This window comes from Neofelis nebulosa, chromosome 14 (genome assembly GCF_028018385.1).
Source record: "Neofelis nebulosa isolate mNeoNeb1 chromosome 14, mNeoNeb1.pri, whole genome shotgun sequence".
NCBI classification, from domain to species: Eukaryota; Metazoa; Chordata; class Mammalia; order Carnivora; family Felidae; genus Neofelis; species Neofelis nebulosa.
The window spans coordinates 69,861,092-69,873,118 of NC_080795.1; positions in this window are offsets into that span (position 1 = coordinate 69,861,092).

Below are 12,027 nucleotides of genomic sequence, written 5' to 3' on the forward strand. Positions count from 1 at the left end.
TAAGACTCAAAAATATCAGCCATTTACTATTAGCTTGTGGCCCCACAGCCATTCATGGAGGGTGTTACTTTCTGGGTTATAATAGCCAATTTTCTATAACAGTAGTTGGAAAGCTTTTTCTATGAAGAGCAGGAGAGCGGCGCCTGGGTGGCTCAGTCGGTTAAGTGGCCGACTTCGGCTCAGATCATGATCTCGCGGTCCATGAGTTTGAGCCCCGCATCAGGCTCTGTGCTGATAGCTCAGAGCCTGGAGCCTGCTTCTGTTTCTGTGTCTCCCTCTCTCTCTGCCCCTCCCCCATTTGTGCTCTGTCTCTCTGCCTTTCAAAAATGAATAAATGTTAAAAAAAATTTTTTAAAGAGTAGGAGAGTGAACATTTTCTGCTTTGCAGGCCATGGGATTTCCATTGCAACTCTCACTGTACACAAAACCAGCCATAGACAATATGTGACTAATCATGACTGTGTTTTAATAAAACTTTATTCACAAAAGCAGGTGGGTGGGGTTTGGCCCAGGTGCTGTAGTTTGCTGACCCCTGCTCCAGACCACAGACTAGAGGTTCAGGAAAAAGCATGACATAGATTAACCCTGGTGTTATTCCATTTTGGGGAGGAATGCATTAAGAGAAACCGACTTGCTAATATATCTTTCTATGCTAGTGGATTTCTTGCAGCTTAGAAACACAGTAAGTAAGCAAGTTGACACTGACACAGGGACACAGTTGATACTCTATTTCTTAAGAGTCTGCTAAGTGTCAGGCCTTCTTCTGGCCCTAGAGAATCAGTGATAACAAGATCAAGGGCATCTTTCTGTCCATTCTGTGAGCAGGTAATGTGTTGATTGTTCATCATGGGCCGGGTGCTGTGTGAGGGCCACAGCATTCATTATTGAACAAGATTGATGGTACATCCATCATCCATCGGGCCATTCATCTGCCTATCTAATCAATAAGCAACTAATGAATTTCTACTAGTACAAGACAAGTTGGCAGAACTCTGTGTAATTTACCAATACTCAAGCCATGGCTCCTGCCTCCAAGTTGCTTACTGTCCAGGGAGGGGACAAGCCATGTGCGTTAATATCCAGGGCCAGAGGCAGAGACAGAAATGTGCTACAAGAAAAGTACAGATGGAGGGTTGTGGGTGCTCAGAGCTGAGCAGGATTACTTCCAGCTGGAAGAGATCAGGAAGGCTGACAAGATGACATCTAGTTTCCTGTTAACCCTTTAAAGTGACATATGAGCCTGTGCAAAGATCACAAGCAGGTTCCGAGAAGACAAGACTCTTTTGTACATGTTACCAGCCCTCAGGTCCCACTGGGGCAAGCCCTGCACACACTTTGTGAATTCAAACTTCCTAGGACTGGCTCCTCCCCCCTCACATCAAAATTACCTTCCCTCTCAGTTTGCCTACTTGCAAGGAATTTCTGTATTTGTGCGCCCTTAAGTTGTGCACCAAAGGGAGTCATTACTATGCAAAAGAACAATTATAATAATTCTCACAACTCTATGGTATTGTTGGATCTATTTTGCAGGTGGGGAACTTGGGGCCGAGAAGGTTAATTAGCTTAGTGAGCAACACAGAAGAGAGAGAAACAAGCCCAGAACCCATGTCTGTTGACTCTCAGATGGCTCTCCCTTTACCAAACTGTTTAGCTGCCAGTATCCAGATAAATAAGCTAGACTTCATCTTGACTCCTTCTGTGATGATCTTCCGTCAGACCAGCTCCCTGTTTGACACTTCCTTCTCCGCCATATTTCTTAGAGACATTACCCTGCTTCACCCCCTCAGCTACCACACCAGGCTAAGCTCCACTGATATCATTCATTGGGTTGGCGAACATTTATCCCCTGCCCCCCGGGAGTTCACAGTCTATTATTTGGGCCTCTAAATTGGTCTTCCCACCTCCTTCCTGCCCCTTTCCAATCGAACAACCAGACAACATTAATAAGCCCCTTCCTTAGTGTAACTGAAGATACATTCACTGACTAACTCCTTTGTGCCAGGCTCTGTTCTGGGTCCTTAAGAAGGAAAATTACAAATTTACAGAACTAATAGTTTACAAAGCATTTTGGTTAAGTCACAAAAGCTTGAGGACAAATAGCAAATCTCAGTTGAACTGGTAGCAGGGAATGTGGACAAATGAAACACTCCAGAACCAGGAAGAAAGAGAAGATGGGTGTTCTGAAAGAGAGTATTGACTGACCAGCAAAGAAGTTCTGTGCGACATTCATCACCCCCAGACCTTGCAATACCCACCAGCCAACAATAGGACAAGACAGGGAGAAGAAGCATCTCATCCCCAATTCCAGGGTGAGGATAGATACAACATAGCTACAGAAGGACTCCAGACCTAAGTGGATGGGGGCTGCCCTGTCTGAGCCCAGGACTTTAACACCCTTGATCATCCTGTGGATTCAGAGGCTGCTCAACAAAGGTGGTGGGTTATGATAATTAAGCTGTTTTTCCATATAGGAGTAATGCCAAGAAGGCGGGTTGACTTCAGGAAAATTTCTAGGAGCAATCATTTCCTGATTGATTGGAAATATCTGTAAATACGCGTGTCCTGAGAAGTGAATGAGAAATGTGTGCTGTGATTTTCTCCCTAATGAGTCAATCTGTCCTAACAGAACAGTTTGGTAGAGAGTGGCCTTAAGGAAACACAAGTGGCTGGTGAGGTAGGACACTCCACTGTGAATGGTCCGCGTGGTTGTGGGATTTAGCGGGTTGGGGAGATAGAGAAAGCACAGAGAGAGGAGAGTAAACACAGTACATGATTTTAGGTCATGGAGCTGATTTTTGGCAGAAAGCAAGTTGAGAGAAACAGAAATCGATGTTACCAAGTTTGAACTTTATCTTCCTAAAAACAGTGCTTCTGTGGGCAGAGTTCATATGCAGGAGTCATGACTCACCATGACGCCCCTTGTGTCACCCCTTGGGAAAATATCTGTGCCTACACTGAGGTTTCCAGATTCTCTTTTGACATTCAGAGAGAAAAAGAGGGGGAAATACCTTTCCCTTCCATGATGCCCTCAGGTCAGAAACCCACTTTGGAGGCTACAGTCTATGACAGATGCACTCTTGCAAACTCTGTGCTTGCTTTCGTGCTCTGTTTCTTGACCAACTATGCAGCTAAGCAAAATGGAACAAGAAATAGTGTCTTGGGAGAAGTAAAATTGCTGAATTAGGTACAGGCCCCCCTTTACATAAAGAAAATAAAAGGTAAACTATGGTCCTGCTGAGAAGAGTCAAGAAGAGTTATTATAGAATTTTATGTGAGATCAAGATAGCTGGTTAAGGTGATGATGCCTGAGTATTATTATCTTCAGTAATAAATATTTCTGGAATTAAAAGGAATAATAGAGTGCAGTGCAGAAATCAGCAAGCTGTGGGCCAGCAACCTGTTTTTGCTTTGTTTTGTTTTAAGGCCCTTGACCTCAGAATGGTTTTCATATTTTTAAGTGGCTACATTTTATTTAAAATTTTTTTAAGTTTTTATTTATTTATTTTGAGGGCAGAGGGAGAAAGGGGAGAGAGAAAACTCCAAGCAGGCTCTGAGCTGATGGCACAGGGCTTGATCTTACAGACTATGAGATAACGACCTGAGCTGAAACCAAGAGTCCATCACTTAACCACTGAGCCACCCAGGCGCCCCTAAATGGCTCCATTTTAAATGGTTTATATAAGTACCTATGTAAGAGCCTCGATTTTGCCTATTGGGCCACAAAATCGAAAATATTTACTATCTGGCCCTTTAAACGTTTGTGGACCCCTGGTCTATTGGATAAGAATGCCTAAGCTTTGGGGTCAAAGAGATCTGGGTTTGAATTCTGCCCAGACATATCATGCATTCATTTGACACATCCTTATCAACCATTTATTCTTTTTCTCACTTGCCTACCAAGATGCCACCCTCTCCTGACTTTCCTTCTTTGTCACTCACCGCTTCTTCACAATCTCCTTTGCCAGTTTCTCCCTCATCTTCCGGACCTCTTAACACTAGGTTCCTGGGCTCAGACCGTGGACCTCCTTCCCTTTCTCATCTGTCTTCACCACGCGCTTAGAGTCCTTCTTTCCCATTGCCTTAACCTGTGTGCTGATGCCTTCCGACTTTATATTTCTAGCCCCCATACTCCACAATCCTACGTGCAAGTGTCTTCTTTATATCTCCACTTGACGTGTAATGAAGATCTCAAGCTTCCCACGTGTAAAACTGAGCTCCTGACATTCATCCCGACCCTGCTCTTCCTATAATCTTCCCCATATCAGTAAATGATGACTCCATTCTCCCAGGCATGTCAGATTAGGCAAATCACTTAACTTTTCTGAATTTCAGTTTCCTCATGTATAAAGTGAGTGTCGCACCCATTTCAAAGTCAGCGTGAAGATCCGACAGGATAACATAACGTACGTGCTTCCTGGAGTACCTGCCACAGTTAAGCGTTCCATAAGTGTCATTAAAGTGTAACCTTTCAATTCTTTCCTCCTAATGTCTCTTAGATCCATCTGTTCCCTCCGACTCTTTTAGACCCCTAATACCTTATCCTGAGAACATGACCAAAGTTCCTTAACTGGTAGCCTTGATTTAGAGGTAGAGTAGTAATCATAGATTATAGTATTCTCTCCATTTAAGGATAAAATGAAAATGATCCAAGTATGACCCAGGTCCCATAACTTAGCAAAAGCACCAAAGTGAGGACTTAAACCCAATGCAAGTGAAAAGCCAATGTTCTATATTCTCTAGTATTCACCAGGCTCATCCTCTAGAATGCAGCCTTCACCCAGCTTACTACCAGGTGAAGAGCAGAACCTGGGAGGTATAATAGGATAACCAAGGAGAGCATCTGATGCATGGAAAACAAGAGAAGGCCTTCCTGAACCGGACTGATACATCAGAACCTCTGGATTTTTTTCTGCAGATTCTTGAGCCTTGCCCTAGAGCAACTATATCAAAGTTTCCATGGAGAGGGCTCAGGAATGCATTTTTCAAAAAGCTCCAAAGGCAGTTTTGAACAGTCAGATCTGATCGTTCTTGATATAGAATGCTAAGTGGCCGATTTCACAATATTTAGAGCCAATAAATATGATGCCGTAACCTAAACTCCAAAGGGTAGGCCAAAACTCTGACATTCCAATATATAAATGGACAAAGGGCATGAAAACAGAATTCATAAAAGAGGAAGCAAAGTGGCTAATAGAAATATTTTAATATCATATTCAAATTAGTGCCAACTTTTAAGAATGAGTGGCATGCCATTTTTTGTACCTATCAAATTAGCCACTTTTTTTTTTTAATGCAAGTGATGATGTGATGAGATGGGCACTTTCATAAGGTAATGAGAAAATAAATATTGGTACTACTACTTTAAAAAGCAACCCTGTAGCATGTATCAAATTGTTGAAAGCCATCTTTAATTCAGAAATTCTTCTCATATGAATATATATCCAATGAAATGATCCAAGAAGAATATAAAAGGTACTTTACATGTAAAGTGTATTTATAACAGTCTCATGTATGAAAGCAAAATAAATGAAAGTAAGCCTAAATGTTCAACAATAGGAAAAGTGAATTATTCAGCATCATTACATTATCAGTTATCAAATCTTTCAGAATAGACTACATTATTTCATTTTACTCAAATATAAAAATATATATGCCAGAAAAAAAGAAGAAGTCTGAATTGTCCTTAAAACAGTGTTAACACGAGAGTCTGTGACTAGGACATAATATGATTCTCTCCATATCATTATGTTAAAGTAAAAATTATGCTAATTCCATGACTCACATTGTTCTGCTTCTTCTTCTTAGATGGTCCTACCCATATTTCTGCACTAGGCAATGTTTTTATTTTAAGAACTAATGTAGCTCCTTTGTCTCTTACTTGGGCTGTGCCCCATCTGCCCGTCTCATTTGCTAGCACCGATTACTTTTGCCTTAGCACTTACTTGCTATTCAAAAATTACTTGTTGGTGCATTTATTGCTCCCAGTAGACTTTGAGCTGGTTGAAGGTAAGATTTGGGAGTCCCAGATGTCCAAAAGTGCTTATTGGGTTAGACTTCGTGGATGACAGAGAGAAAGCCCCAAGTAAAACTCCCATTTAGTGTCTGTGAATCCATCAAAAAGGATGTTGTCAAAGACTTTAGGTCTCTGCTTAGTAGACAGACAGTGGGAGAGAGTGGCACTGCCATGCGTACTACAAAGACAATGCCAAACAATCTACAAATTCACAAAGTTTTTTGAACCAGAGTAGTGAGGTCACAGGACCACCAACTAACCCTAAATCAAAAGATACATGTGTTCAAGAAGAGCCAGGAATGAGCACTTACTTACCTAGGACATATGCCACCAGGAGCCATAAAAGCAGTTAAAAAAGAATTTAACTGGAGCTCCTGGGTGGCTCAGTCAGTTGAACATCCAACTCTTGATTTCAGCTCAGGTCATGATCTTGTGGTTTGTGAGATTGAGCCCCAAGTGTGGAGCCTGCTTGGGATTCTGTCTCTCCCTCTCTGTCTGCTCCTTCCCCACTCATGCTCTCTAAATAAGTAAGTAAAAAAATAAATTAAAAAAACATGTATAAAAAAAATAATTCAACTAAAATTTTTAACACATTGCTAAAAGCCACACTGGGGTAACATGACATTATGGAGCCTCTGGCACCATGGGAATTTCCACCCACTCACTGGCTCTTCTCAACAGAAACCTGACAGCAGACCTCTGAGTGCTTACAAGAATGATTGGAGGCAGAGTGTGAAACCTAAGGGACTCTCCCTCGTGACATAGGTCTCAGAGAGTGGGCCTGCAGCCACCAGGAGAAAGGCATGAGATCCTTCTACCCTATCTCTCCTAGAACAAAAATATTAAGCCTACCTATAGGTAAGGAAAAACAAACAATGCTGGCCCTGGACACTAATGAAGACTCACTGGAGCTGGGGAAAAGAAGCAGAAAAAGTCCTTCTGTCTCTGGAAAATACATCCTGAGCCCAGACCAAGAGGTCTCTTCCAGCTTAAGAAAGGGCAGGATCATGGAAAAGTCTCATAGAGACACAGTACCTAACTAAGGCTGAATCTCAACCAGAACAAGAGAGAATACCCTCTGCCTCCTCCCCACCAGCAGCAGTTTACTGCTAAGAGTGAACAAGAGAATGAGAAACAATCATCTCAAGGTGTCAGACAAGAGAGAAGACCTAGAGCTGAAAGTGGGGCAGATCTTGAGGAAATCTATCCTGCAAACCAGCCATTACACTCAACATACTAGAACACTAGAACTTGAAGCCTGTGATGCAGGGAGGGTTACTATAGCAAAATAAGTGTTGAAAAGAGTGTAATTCCTGACTTGATTGACTCAAACCAATATCCCCTTTCCCTAAAAGCCTTAGTGAAAGGCATACCCATTTCCAGGCATTAAAATTATATAGCTGTCTCTACTGTCATATAAAAATATTATGAAGCCTACAAAGAAACAAGGTAAAAACAATGCCCCATCATAAAATCAGATAAAATTAAAGTGATTAATGGAGCCAGACTCAGAAATGAGACAGATGTTGAAAATGTTGGGGGATTTAAAACAGCTGGTCAAGATGTTAAAGACTCTAGTGAAAAAGATACATAAGAGGCATGATCAGACAGATAATTTCAGCAGGGGATGGGGATTTTGAGAAAGAATCCAATGGAAATGCTAGAAATGAAAAGCACAGAGACGAAGAAAGCCTTTGATGAACTTTGACGCGGCTGAAGAAAGAATTAGAGAACCTGAAGGTAATACATAGAAGTTCCACCATATGAGAGGCAACGAGAAAAAAGAGTAGGGGAAGAAGTAGGTTGTCCAAGAGCTGCAACACAATATCAAGGACTTAACACATATGCCATTGGATTTCAGATGGAAAAGAGAGACAGATTAGAGCATAAAGAATATTTAAAGAGATAACAGATGGGGAAGGTACAAAACTATAGATCCAGGAAGCTCAGAGACCATGAAGCAGAATAAATACGAAACATACATACATACACTCCTACACGTGTCGAACTATGAAAACCAAAGACAGAAAAAAAATCTTGAAGGCCGTCAGCAGGAGAAGACCTATGCTATAAATAAGTGCAAGACTTTTGTCAGAAAACTATGCAAGTCAGAAGATAATGGAGTAACATCTTTAAAGTACTGAAAGAAAAAAAATGTCCACTAAAATTCCATCCCCAGTGAAAATATTTTTTTAAATTACTGCATAATAAAGACCTTTTTTTAATCAGACGAGAACTGGAATAATTCATTTCTAGCAGACCTAAAGAAATGTTCAGGGCAATTCTTCCTTCCAGAAGAAATACACAAGACAGAAATTTGAGCCTATATAGAGAAAAAAAAAGTACCAGAAATGATTTAAGTGAAGATAAATATAAAATTCATTTTTTCTTATTTTTGATGTTCAAAAAGATGGTTTGAACATCACAGCAGTGATGCACAATGTGGGTGTAGCATGTGTGAAAGTGAAATGCGTGACAATAGCACAAATACAAAGGATGGGAGGGAGGATCTGAAAGTGGACTATTGTTTCAGGTATTTAAACTACATTTGAAGCGGCATCATGTTATTTGAAGGGAGATGCTGGTTCGCTAAATGTGTGTTATAAACACTAATGTAACCACTGCAAACATTTTTTAAAGATATATAAATAATAAGCCAACAGTAAAGATAAAATAGACTCATTAAAAAAAATACTCAGTGGGGCATCTGGGTGACTCAGTCGGTTGAGCGTCAGACTTCAGCTCAGGTCATGATCTTGTGGTTCAGGAGTTCAAGCCCCACATCACGCTCGCTGCTGTCAGCCTGTCAGCACAGAGGCTGCTTTGGATCCTCTGTCCCCCTCTCTCTGCCCTGCCTCGCTTGCACTTTCCCAAAAATAAATAAATATTAAAAAAAAAAAAATACTGAGGGGTCACCTGGGTGGCTCAGTCAGGTAAGTGTCTGACTTGAGCTCAGGTCGTGATCTCAGGGTCTGTGAGTTCCAGCCCGGGACAGGCTCTGTGCTGACAGCTCAAAGCCTGGAGTCTGCTTCAGATTCTGTGCCTCCCTTTCTCTCTGCCCCTTCCCCACTCATGCTCTGTGTCTCAAAAATAAATAAATATTAATTTTTAAAAAAAAAATACTCAGTAATTTCAGAAAAAAAAACAAAGTAAGGGGAAAAAAGGAAAAAAGACAGACGAAACAAACAGAAAATGGCTAGCAAGATGGTGAATATTAATCATGCCATATCCAATAATTAAAGTACCTATAAACAACCTAAACATGCAAATTAAGAGGCAGAGATTATCAAACTGGATACAAAAACAAGGCCCACTTTCATGTTTTCCACACTTTTATATGGAAAGACATGGAAGGAAAGGATGGAAAAAGATATAGCACGCAAACACTAATTTTAAAAATGTTGCTGTAGCTACATTAATATCAGAAAAAGTAGACTGTAGAATGGGCTGTACTACCAGAGGAAAAAGGAAGCATTACATGATGATAAAAGGGTCAATTCTCCAAGAAGACACAAAAATCCTAAATGTTTATGCACCTAACCACAGAGCTCGCAAGTACATGCAATAAAAAAGGACAGAACTGAAAAGGGAAATAGACAAATCCACAGTTAGAGTGGGAATGTTCGACACTCGTCTCTCAGTAAGTGGGAAAAGAAGTCCCCGGGAAACGAGTCAAGGTAGAGAAGGGGTGAGCGCCATCAGCCAATTTAACCCAATCGACGTTTAATAGAGCCTTCTATAAAGGTTGGTTTAAAAAGCAAAGGTATTTCTAATATATATAGATATATCAGAAATTGGAATAAGCAATCCTACCAGGTAATAAGTTCTCCACTGCGGGAAGGTATGAGAAGACAGCTGGATGCTCACACCAAGATTTTATAAGTAGGACAGTAGCTTTCCCACTTTTAAAGCCAGAGAACCGTTATTCAAATTAAGCCATAGAGAGAAGCATAAAATGGGTAACAGATAAAAGGGGAACCAGTATGGGCCAAAACCCTATTGATGTATCCTCAGAATTCACAGGGGGCCTGCGGTACCACTAGGAGGCATCTAGGGCTCCACTATATACGCTTTTGAACTACCAGATAAGGGGGTTTCGCTAGGATGTGACCACTAAAACACTTTCCAACCCAGACTGGCAACTATCATTCGCCATGTCCGGCCTCTTAAAACTTCCATAGTTCTTGTTCAATAAGTCAGGGTGGGCTCTGGAGGAAGTCTGCCTGTGTCCAGACTCCTCTGGATAATTTAAAAAGCTTATGATCTCCAGCAACTTCCGTAACTCTTCGACCTTGAACTGGAAAGCGGGGATACCAATAGCATCTACCACCCAAGATTTTTTCAGTGATGAAGAAATGACCAAATATTTGTGAAGCGTTTAGAACAATAGCTGACACACACGTAATAAACGTTAGCCATTATTTTTTCGAGACACCAGCAGCTTTTTGTTCGTTTGTTTGTTTTGGCTGTTGTGTAAAACATATTATTTTATAGACAACATGGAAATATCGTCTCGTGTCACAGATGAGTAGCGTCTTATCCCCAAACATGAAAGAGGGAAGCCTCCTAACCCGTCAGAGGGGAAATCACATCAGTTTAATACCCTAAATGATGTTGCATCAAAATATTAACAGAACGGATCAACTTGAGATGACCCAAACCAGGCAGACATAGGACTGCCTATAGGAGCAACACAGGCCGAGAGGATGGAAAGTTATCTCAACTTTAATACAATCGAGTATAACTTTAGAGGACTTTGTTCTCAATGAGAAAAACTCCGTATCTACCCTCTCCTCCCTCCTACCAGCCAAGCCTGCCTACTGGAGTCCCGGTGTATATCTCTTGCCCTAAGTTTAGAAATTCGACTGACCTCGCAGCCTTCACGCCCTGTAGTTGAGGTGAATGTGACCATTTAAACAGCTGCCAAGTGCAGGGATTAGGACATCCAGCACCTCTTTCGTAGACAATATCCGATCTTGAGGAAAGTATGGAAACACTGAAACCACACACTTGAGCCAGAACTACCCTTCCCCCAGCCCCCTCACACACCGTAGTTTAGCTAGATAAATATTTCACAAAACTTAAATATTCTATCATGCTGAAATGTCCTTATTGGGATAATTTTGGCACAAAAGTGTGTATTCAGTGTTCCATAATGATTGTCTCCAGAAAAAGCAGTTTGTAGTTGACATTTTCCAGATTGGGCCACTTAAATTTGCTTCCTCCCAGTGCAAGGTAACTGGAGGGGCGGGGTGGAGGGGCCCCAGCATCAGGCTCTGGCAAAGAGGGCCTGCCTCAGAGGGTCAAGGGTGCGTCACGGAAAAAGCATACACTGTGTGGCTTGTGTGGGTCTCAGTCATCTGCACAAAAGGCCATCTGCTAGTACCCTCAGTGGCTCCAGCATGGACCACAGAAGATATGTGACAGTCATAACCCAGGTCCCAGCTGCCGGTCACAGCCCATCACTGGACCTCCCGGTGACCAGAGGGAGGCAGCTTTTGCGGGGTGCAAAGAGCAAGGGCTTTGGACCTAGGTTGATGGTACTTCAAGTTTAGTCCTCCCAGTTAGTAGCTATGTAATCAGAGGCAACTTAGCCGCAAGCCTTTCACTTTGTTGCATTATTTCTCCCACTCTCGTGGGCCGAAATAATACCATGTGCTATGTATTCTTCCTGGTTCTCTTTATACAAAATTAGTATTGAGGATTAAAAATTATAGAGCTAAAGGATGCAAATAAATCACTTGATAGTAAATTGAAGGATGCCTAAGGAATTAATCTTGTCTAATTTGTCTTTGGATCCAGGGCCTAAAACTGTACTTTCATAATAGTTTCTGTATTTCCATATCCCTTGATTCTATAACAACCTAGGACATAATTAGTACCAATAACTATTTGCTGATAAAAACGTAGCAGTCATGCAAATTGTGATGACAGCCTAACGGGAATCATGATGTTCTTTATGGGGCCCGATAAATTGTGGGCACATCTATTCATAGCAAATCAGAAATAGGGTT